The sequence below is a fragment of the Sus scrofa genome, chromosome 5 (genome assembly GCF_054392235.1).
Source record: "Sus scrofa isolate SSC_HxYL_T2T_F1_AM1 chromosome 5, Sscrofa_HxYL_maternal_Yorkshire_Landrace_v2.0, whole genome shotgun sequence".
In the NCBI taxonomy this organism is placed as follows: Eukaryota; Metazoa; Chordata; class Mammalia; order Artiodactyla; family Suidae; genus Sus; species Sus scrofa.
Window position 1 is genome coordinate 3435591 of NC_139387.1, and position 6905 is coordinate 3442495.

A 6905-nucleotide genomic window follows, 5' to 3' on the forward strand; every position below is an offset into this window, starting at 1 on the left:
ACACTAAGCTCTGTTCCTGGCATGAGGTCATGAGGTCGGCCACCCCTTTTCCCCAACAGGCCATGCAGATATCACAGAGGAGGCCCCTTGCAGTAGGGAAAGTGGCACTGGGGCCAAGAACAGAACCTGCACACCCGCTTGCCCAGGGCAGCAGGGGGGACTGGCACCTTTGGAGAGAGGGGCTTGGAGCCATGGGGCGGGGGTCTGGCTTCCCTGCCACCCAAGCTGGCCCAGGGACAGTGGGCCCCCGCTCCCCCTGCCCCGACCCCCGGCACTGGCAGTGGCCAGTGGGCCCGGCAGCCCTGGAGAAAAACCCAGCACAGAAACTGGGCCAAAGGACCTGGGCAGGGGCCCCAGCCTCGCACTCCCATCATCCGCTACCGCCTCCCAGGCAGTTCCCTTTCGCTGGAGCCGGGCAGCATCCCAGAGCCCAGCCCTGCGTCCCTGGCCTGCTGCAGCTGGAAGAAAGGAAAGGAGATATGTTTGTTTTCACTTAATTTGTTTATAAAAAGAAAAGAGTTTGTTATAGACAATGTGGAAATACAGAAACACACACACACACACACACACAATTACCCAAGAGATAATTACCAGGTACCTTGTGCTGAAAGCCCTTCTGGCATCTTTTCCAAACCAAATACATATGCACTTTCCAAACCATATACGTATCTCCATGGGGTGTGTGTGTGACCACACTCTAGGTTATTTTAGAATTTTGGGGGTCTGATATGTTGGGAGCATCTTATGGCGATTGGAAAAAGAAAATCTAAATAGCCATTCATTCTAAAAATCAACTTTGCGGAGGCAGAATTTCCACGCAATGGGACCTCTCTCACATGCGCTGTTCGATGAGTTGTGACAAACACGCTCACCCCTGTACCTACCACCATCTAGAAGGAAAATACCTTCCCCACAAAATACCCCTTAGTCCCCCTGGCAGGTGGTCTCTGCCTCCGAAGCCCCAGGCAACCAAGGATCTAAAGACTCACTATGTATAGGTTAGCGTGACCTGTCATTTCACAGAAATGAGATCACAGAGCGTGCGCTTGCTCGGCGTGGGTGACCTTCTTCTGTGCCTATCCGTGTGTGATCCGCAGCTCATTCCTGCTTGTTGTTTCCTAAACTCACTGTGTGCCTGTCACAGCTTGTTTACCTGTGTGGCTGTTGGTGGAGAATTGGGTTCTAGTGTTTTGGCTATTGTGAATAGAACTTGGTGAACGCTAATTTATTATTATTCTTATTTTTGTTTGGTGTGGGTTTTTTTGTTTGTTTGTTTTTTTGTTTTTTCATTTTGGGGCCGCACCCGCGGCACATGGAGGTTCCCAGGCTAGGGGTCCAATCGGAGCTACAGCTGCCAGGCACAGCCACAGCCACATCAGATCCAAGCTGCATCTGTGACCTATACTGCAGCGCATGGCGATGCCAGATCCTTAACCCACTGAGGCCAGAGATCGAAGCTGCATTTTCACGGACACCATGTTGAGTTCTTAACCTGCTGAGCTACCATGGGAACTCCTGGAATATCTTTACACGGAGGCTTTCCTGTGTGGCTCTGCCGCTTTCCCGAGGGTAAAGTCCCAGAAGCCCGAGTATTTAGGTCAAAGGGTGTCCACGCCGCATGAGGTCAGGACTTCGGGGGGTGTTCATATCCATAGCCCCGCCTTGTGCGTCTCACTTTAAGGATAGGGCTCGTGATCCCCATTGCTCAGATGGGAAAACTGAGGGCTGGAGAGATGAAATGACCAGCCAGAGGCCACAGAGCTGGGAGGAAACCCCAACGTCTAGGCCCCCGTACTCTTCCAGAACAGCTTCCTGCCTCACTCTCACGCACGTGCTTGTGTCAGAAAGGCTCGGGATTTTCCCACAAAGATTTCCATGGAAATCGAATTGTGAGCCGAGGGATGAAAGCGGCCTCGTGTTTATCAGTCTGGCTTTGGCGTGGTTCAGCCACCAGGCTTGGGTGTTTGGGACCATCTCACTTTTCATACATCCACCAACACCAGCGGCGGGGGCTGGTCCAGATTCTCCTTCCAAACTGCCTTTGGGGCGGGAGCCACGGGGCCTCCTGACTTTGCAGCTGCGGCACATTCTGGCGCCCTACAGGGAGCTCTGGCTGGGCTTGTGCACATCCACTCAGCCGACTTGGCCCAGAGGACATCTGGTTATTTCCCCAAAATCAAACCTCCCCCGAGGACAAAGATTAGGCTGCTGGGGTGTTGCTCGGCGTGGGTGACCCTCAAGAAAAGACAATCTGTTCTTGAGATGAAACTGCTTCCAAAGAGGTGTCACAGCTGGTCTGGGGGTAGCTGAGCCCTGGCCCTCACCTGGTGCCCAGTGGGGGACAGGGACGTGGGGGTGCCCTGTGCAGTATGGGAATCCTGGGTGTTTCTAAAGGGTACTCAGGCCACTCTGGGGGTTGTGCAAATGGCTCACCATGGATCCTGAGACAACATGTAGTTTCTTTCACTTAATTGGTTGTATGTGTTTGGCAGGGCTAAAACCATGGTCTTAGTTAATCCTCCCCAACCACATACTGCTAGTCTCATTTTACACATAAGCAAGCTAAGGTTCAGAGAGGGTAAGAAACTTGCCTGAGGTCACACAGCAGTGCGCACTGGGTCTCAGTGTGCCTACTCTTTGCAGACATCAAGCCCCAGCCTCTCTTGTGAGTTAAGAGTGGTCTCCGCCCCTCTGTAGGTGGCTAGCAGGTGCCAAGAAACATATGCCTGTCTGGAGCTAGCTCAGATAGAACCCAGATTGATTCTCAGGTGCTTGGAGGATACGAAGGTTCTAGGCCCCTCCCCTCACCCAGATCCTATCAGGTTCCTGAGGACTTCCTTCCTGGGACCACACCCTAGGCTCACCCCATGGCTGAGGGGACCTCTTAACACTCGGTTCCCACCCTCATTTAACAACGTGGGTGCCGTACCGAGTTATGGCAAAAAATAATCATCTTCTCTCAACCCAGGGTCTGAGGCCTCCCTGCTCTTGAAGCCAAGAGCCTAAGGAGGCCTTTGTCCAAGGGAGAAGAAACCAGGAAAGGAAGAGCCCATTCTCCCAGAAAACATGTGTTTTCTGTTTACAAAGGGGCCTGTCCAGTTCCCATGCTTTGTTCTTTAATATGGAGCCAAAAAAAAAAAAAAAAAGGCAAATGTGCAGCTTCCTCTCTGAGGTACACTTGGAGGCTGGAAAAACGGGATTGCTGCGGGTGTGCCCAGCTAGGCCTTGAGCTGGGACCTCGTGTCCTATCTCCTGCCAATGTCCAGCATCACGTGGTTACTCGTATATATCAACCTAGAAAGCCATGTGGAAAACAAAACACCCCCCCCCAGCATCTCCCAGGAAGGGATGGGTGGAGATGGGAGAGGCAGGCACCCTGGTGTAGCCCAGGGTTGGTTTCAACACCCATCTCTGCATGTGACTATTCTGGGGTGCTCTCACCCACATTCCCTGGCTTTGGGCCACTAGCACGGCTGACCTGGTTCAACCAACCCACCATCCTGGAACCACCTGCTTTGTCACTCTCTTCTCAGATGCTGGACAGAGGATTTCTTTCCCAACACCTGAGCAAAGGGACCTGGTCAAACAGGTGGGCGTTAACTTGGACAGGAGCTCCAGGCTCCAGGGGCTGCATCATGGGTGCTGTACACTTTCAGAGTGGAGAAAGGGGCTTAGCTCTGGATAGGAGAGTCCTCTTGTTGGGGACGAGGTAGCAGTGAGCTCAGGTAAGTAACAGAGCAGGCAGCCTACTGTGCCCACTATAAGGAAACTTACCACAGGAGTCAGGTTAGCAAAAAGTGCAATAGCCTGAGACCCACCATCAGGGACCCAGGCCCCCATGCAGGCTGTGCCCCTTCTCCTGAGAGGCCGGGGACAAGCCTCCTCTCTGATCTCAGCCCCTCATCTGTGTGAAAGCAGGTGACTGACTTACCAGCACTTAATGGAGCTGTTATGGGGAGTAATGAGTTGGCACAAAGGCATACGCCCAGGCCTGCCTGGCACCGGTTTTCAATAAATGGCAGCTGCTATTACGACTGCTGGGCCTCCCAGCTTTGAAGTGACCCTGTAAACTCAGCCTCTGCTCACGCAGCCGAGGCCTGGCCTGAGTTCCAGCCAGCCTAGAGGGAGGGCTCTGCCGCCCCGGGCAGATTACGTCGCCAGGCTGGGCCTGGCCTCCTCCCTGCAGACACCATAGCCTGCGTCCTGCCCAGGCCGACAGCCGCTCGGAAGGGCCAGCCCCGGCCCGGCGCGCTTTGATCCGCCCGCTTTCCCTCCCAGTCCGCCCGGCCTGCAGCGCGCGGCCCGGGCCCCGTCGGCCCGCCCCTCTTTGATCTCTGCCCCTGGCTGTGCGGCCTCCGTGTCCCGCGCACCTGGGGGCAGGCGGGGACAGAATCGAGCGGGACAGGAGGAAGTGCGCGCGGAGCTCCTCGGGGAACCGCGCCCTTCCGTGGCGGGGCCTGGCAGCCTTGGCCTTGCCCGCCTCCCGCCCTTCCGTCCCGCTCCGGAAGCCAAGACGGGCGCGACGGGCGGCGCGGACGCAGCGTGGGGGCGAGGGGCGTGGCCCTACGTCCCCGGGGCGTGGCCTCTGCGCGGCCGGCTCCGGAAGCCCGGGCGAGGGCGCCGCGGGCGGGCGCTGCGAACGCAGCGGCGCAGCCGAGGGGGCGGGGTGGGAGCTGGGGCGTGGCCTCTACGCTGCTGGGGGCGGGGCCTCTGCGAGGCCGTCTCCAAACAGCCAGTAGCGTCGCGGTCAAGCGGGCGAGGCCTGGGCGTGGCGTGGCGTGGCGCGGCCGGGGGCGGGGCCTCATAGCGGCTGCGGGGCTGGTGGGTCAGTTTCTGCGTCCCGCCTCCTGTCTCCCGCCTGGCTTTCGGTCGCGTGTCCCGAGATATCTGAGCTAAGTTTCATCAAAGGCAGATTTTCGTTTACTTTAGATTTTCATTTTTAAAAATTTAACAATTTTCTTTGCGTTTCTCCGTCCCTAACCAGATCACAAAGCAGCTAGACAGTAGAAAATTTGGAAAACGTGGGAGAATCAAATGAAATTGAGAAATCTCAGAATGTCACAGCTTCAGGGCACGGTGGACCAGGGTTCGGCGTGGGCTCCCGTCTTGAGTCCCTTTTTTTTCTTGTCAGTATATAGATTTTCACATTATCAGGGTAACACTATGCATACATTTGTGGATGCCCTAAAAATAACTGATTTTTTTTTTTTTTTTTTACTGTAGAGCCACACATTTTATTGCAGAAATTTTGGAAAATTTGAAAAATACAAAGAAGAAAATAGCAATAACCTGATATTCCACCACACGAGATCACCAATACTAACGTGGCATTTTTCCTCCGTCTTTACAGAATTACACACATTTGAAACAAAACTGGGAACGTGCAGTAAATACTGTTTTGCAACTTTCTCCTCTAACTCACGGCTAATTATAAATGTTCTCACATGGAGTGTTTATCTACAATGATTTATTTAACCTATAGGCTATGATTGGACATTAATCCTTGGTTCCTCCTTCTGTGATAATTATCCTTGTAGCTAAACCTTTTTTTTTTTTTTTGTCTTTTGTCTTTTTGTTGTTGTTGTTGTTGTTGTTGTTGTTGTTGCTATTTCTTGGGCCGCTCCTGCGGCATATGGAGGTTCCCAGGCTAGGGGTTGAATTGGAGCCGTAGCCACCGGCCTACGCCAGAGCCACAGCAACGCGGGATCCGAGCCGCGTCTGCAACCTACACCACAGCTCAGGGCAACGCCGGATCGTTAACCCACTGAGCAAGGGCAGGGACCAAACCCGCAACCTCATGGTTCCTAGTCGGATTCGTTAACCACTGCGCCACGACGGGAACTCCCTTGTAGCTAAATCTTTGTGCATGTTCACAAGAATCCCTTTGACAAATCCCTAGATGTGGACTTGCTGAGTCAGAGAAGAATCAGTAATGCTTCTTGTACCCCTGTTTTTTTCTTGATGTGTTTTCCAAATTTAAAAAGTAATAAGCGAATGTTTTAACACGTGATATGACCCAAGAATACTGTATATGCAAAAAAGGATCTCATATCCAAAATATATGAAAAAAACCCTACAGCTCAACAACAAACCTGATTAAAAAGCAGACAAACGACTTGAATAGACATTTCTGCAAAGATGATATACCAATGGCCAATAAACACACGAAAAGATGCTCGACAGGCGTTCTCCCTGTGATGCAGTGGGTCAATAGTCTGGCTTGTCTCTGTGGAGGCACAGGTTCAATCCCTGGCTCGGTGTAATGGGTTAAGGATCCAGTGTTGCTGCAACCTGCAGCTCCAACTAGGATTCTATCCCTGGCCTAGGAACTTCCACATGCTGTGGGTGGGGTCGGAAAAGAAAAAAAAAAAAAAAACCAGCTTGACATTACTCGTCATTAGGGAAGTGCAAATCAATACACATCCATGTTCACAGCAGCTCTATTCACAACAACGCAAAGGTGAAACAACCCAAGTGTCCACTGACAGATGAACGGGTAAACAAAATGTGTAAATACAGAAGCCGGAACATTATTCAGCCTGAAAAAGGAAGGGAATTCTGATACGTGCTACAGTACACTCGAACCTCAAAGACATTACGCTCAGGGAAATAACTCAGATACAAAAGGCCGAATACGGTGTGATCGCCTGGAGCCGTCAGAGTCATAGAGACTGAACGTGGAGTGGCGGTTGCCAGGGGCTGGTGGAAGAACAGGCAGTTCTTATTTCATAGGCACGGAGTTTCTGTGTGGGATGCTGAGAGGTTCTGGAATGGACAGCATGATGCCTGCACAACAGATGTGAATACTTAATGCCACCGAAATGGTAAATGGTCAATTTTAGGTTATTTTACTACACACACACACACACACACACACACACACACACACACACGACATCTCGGGG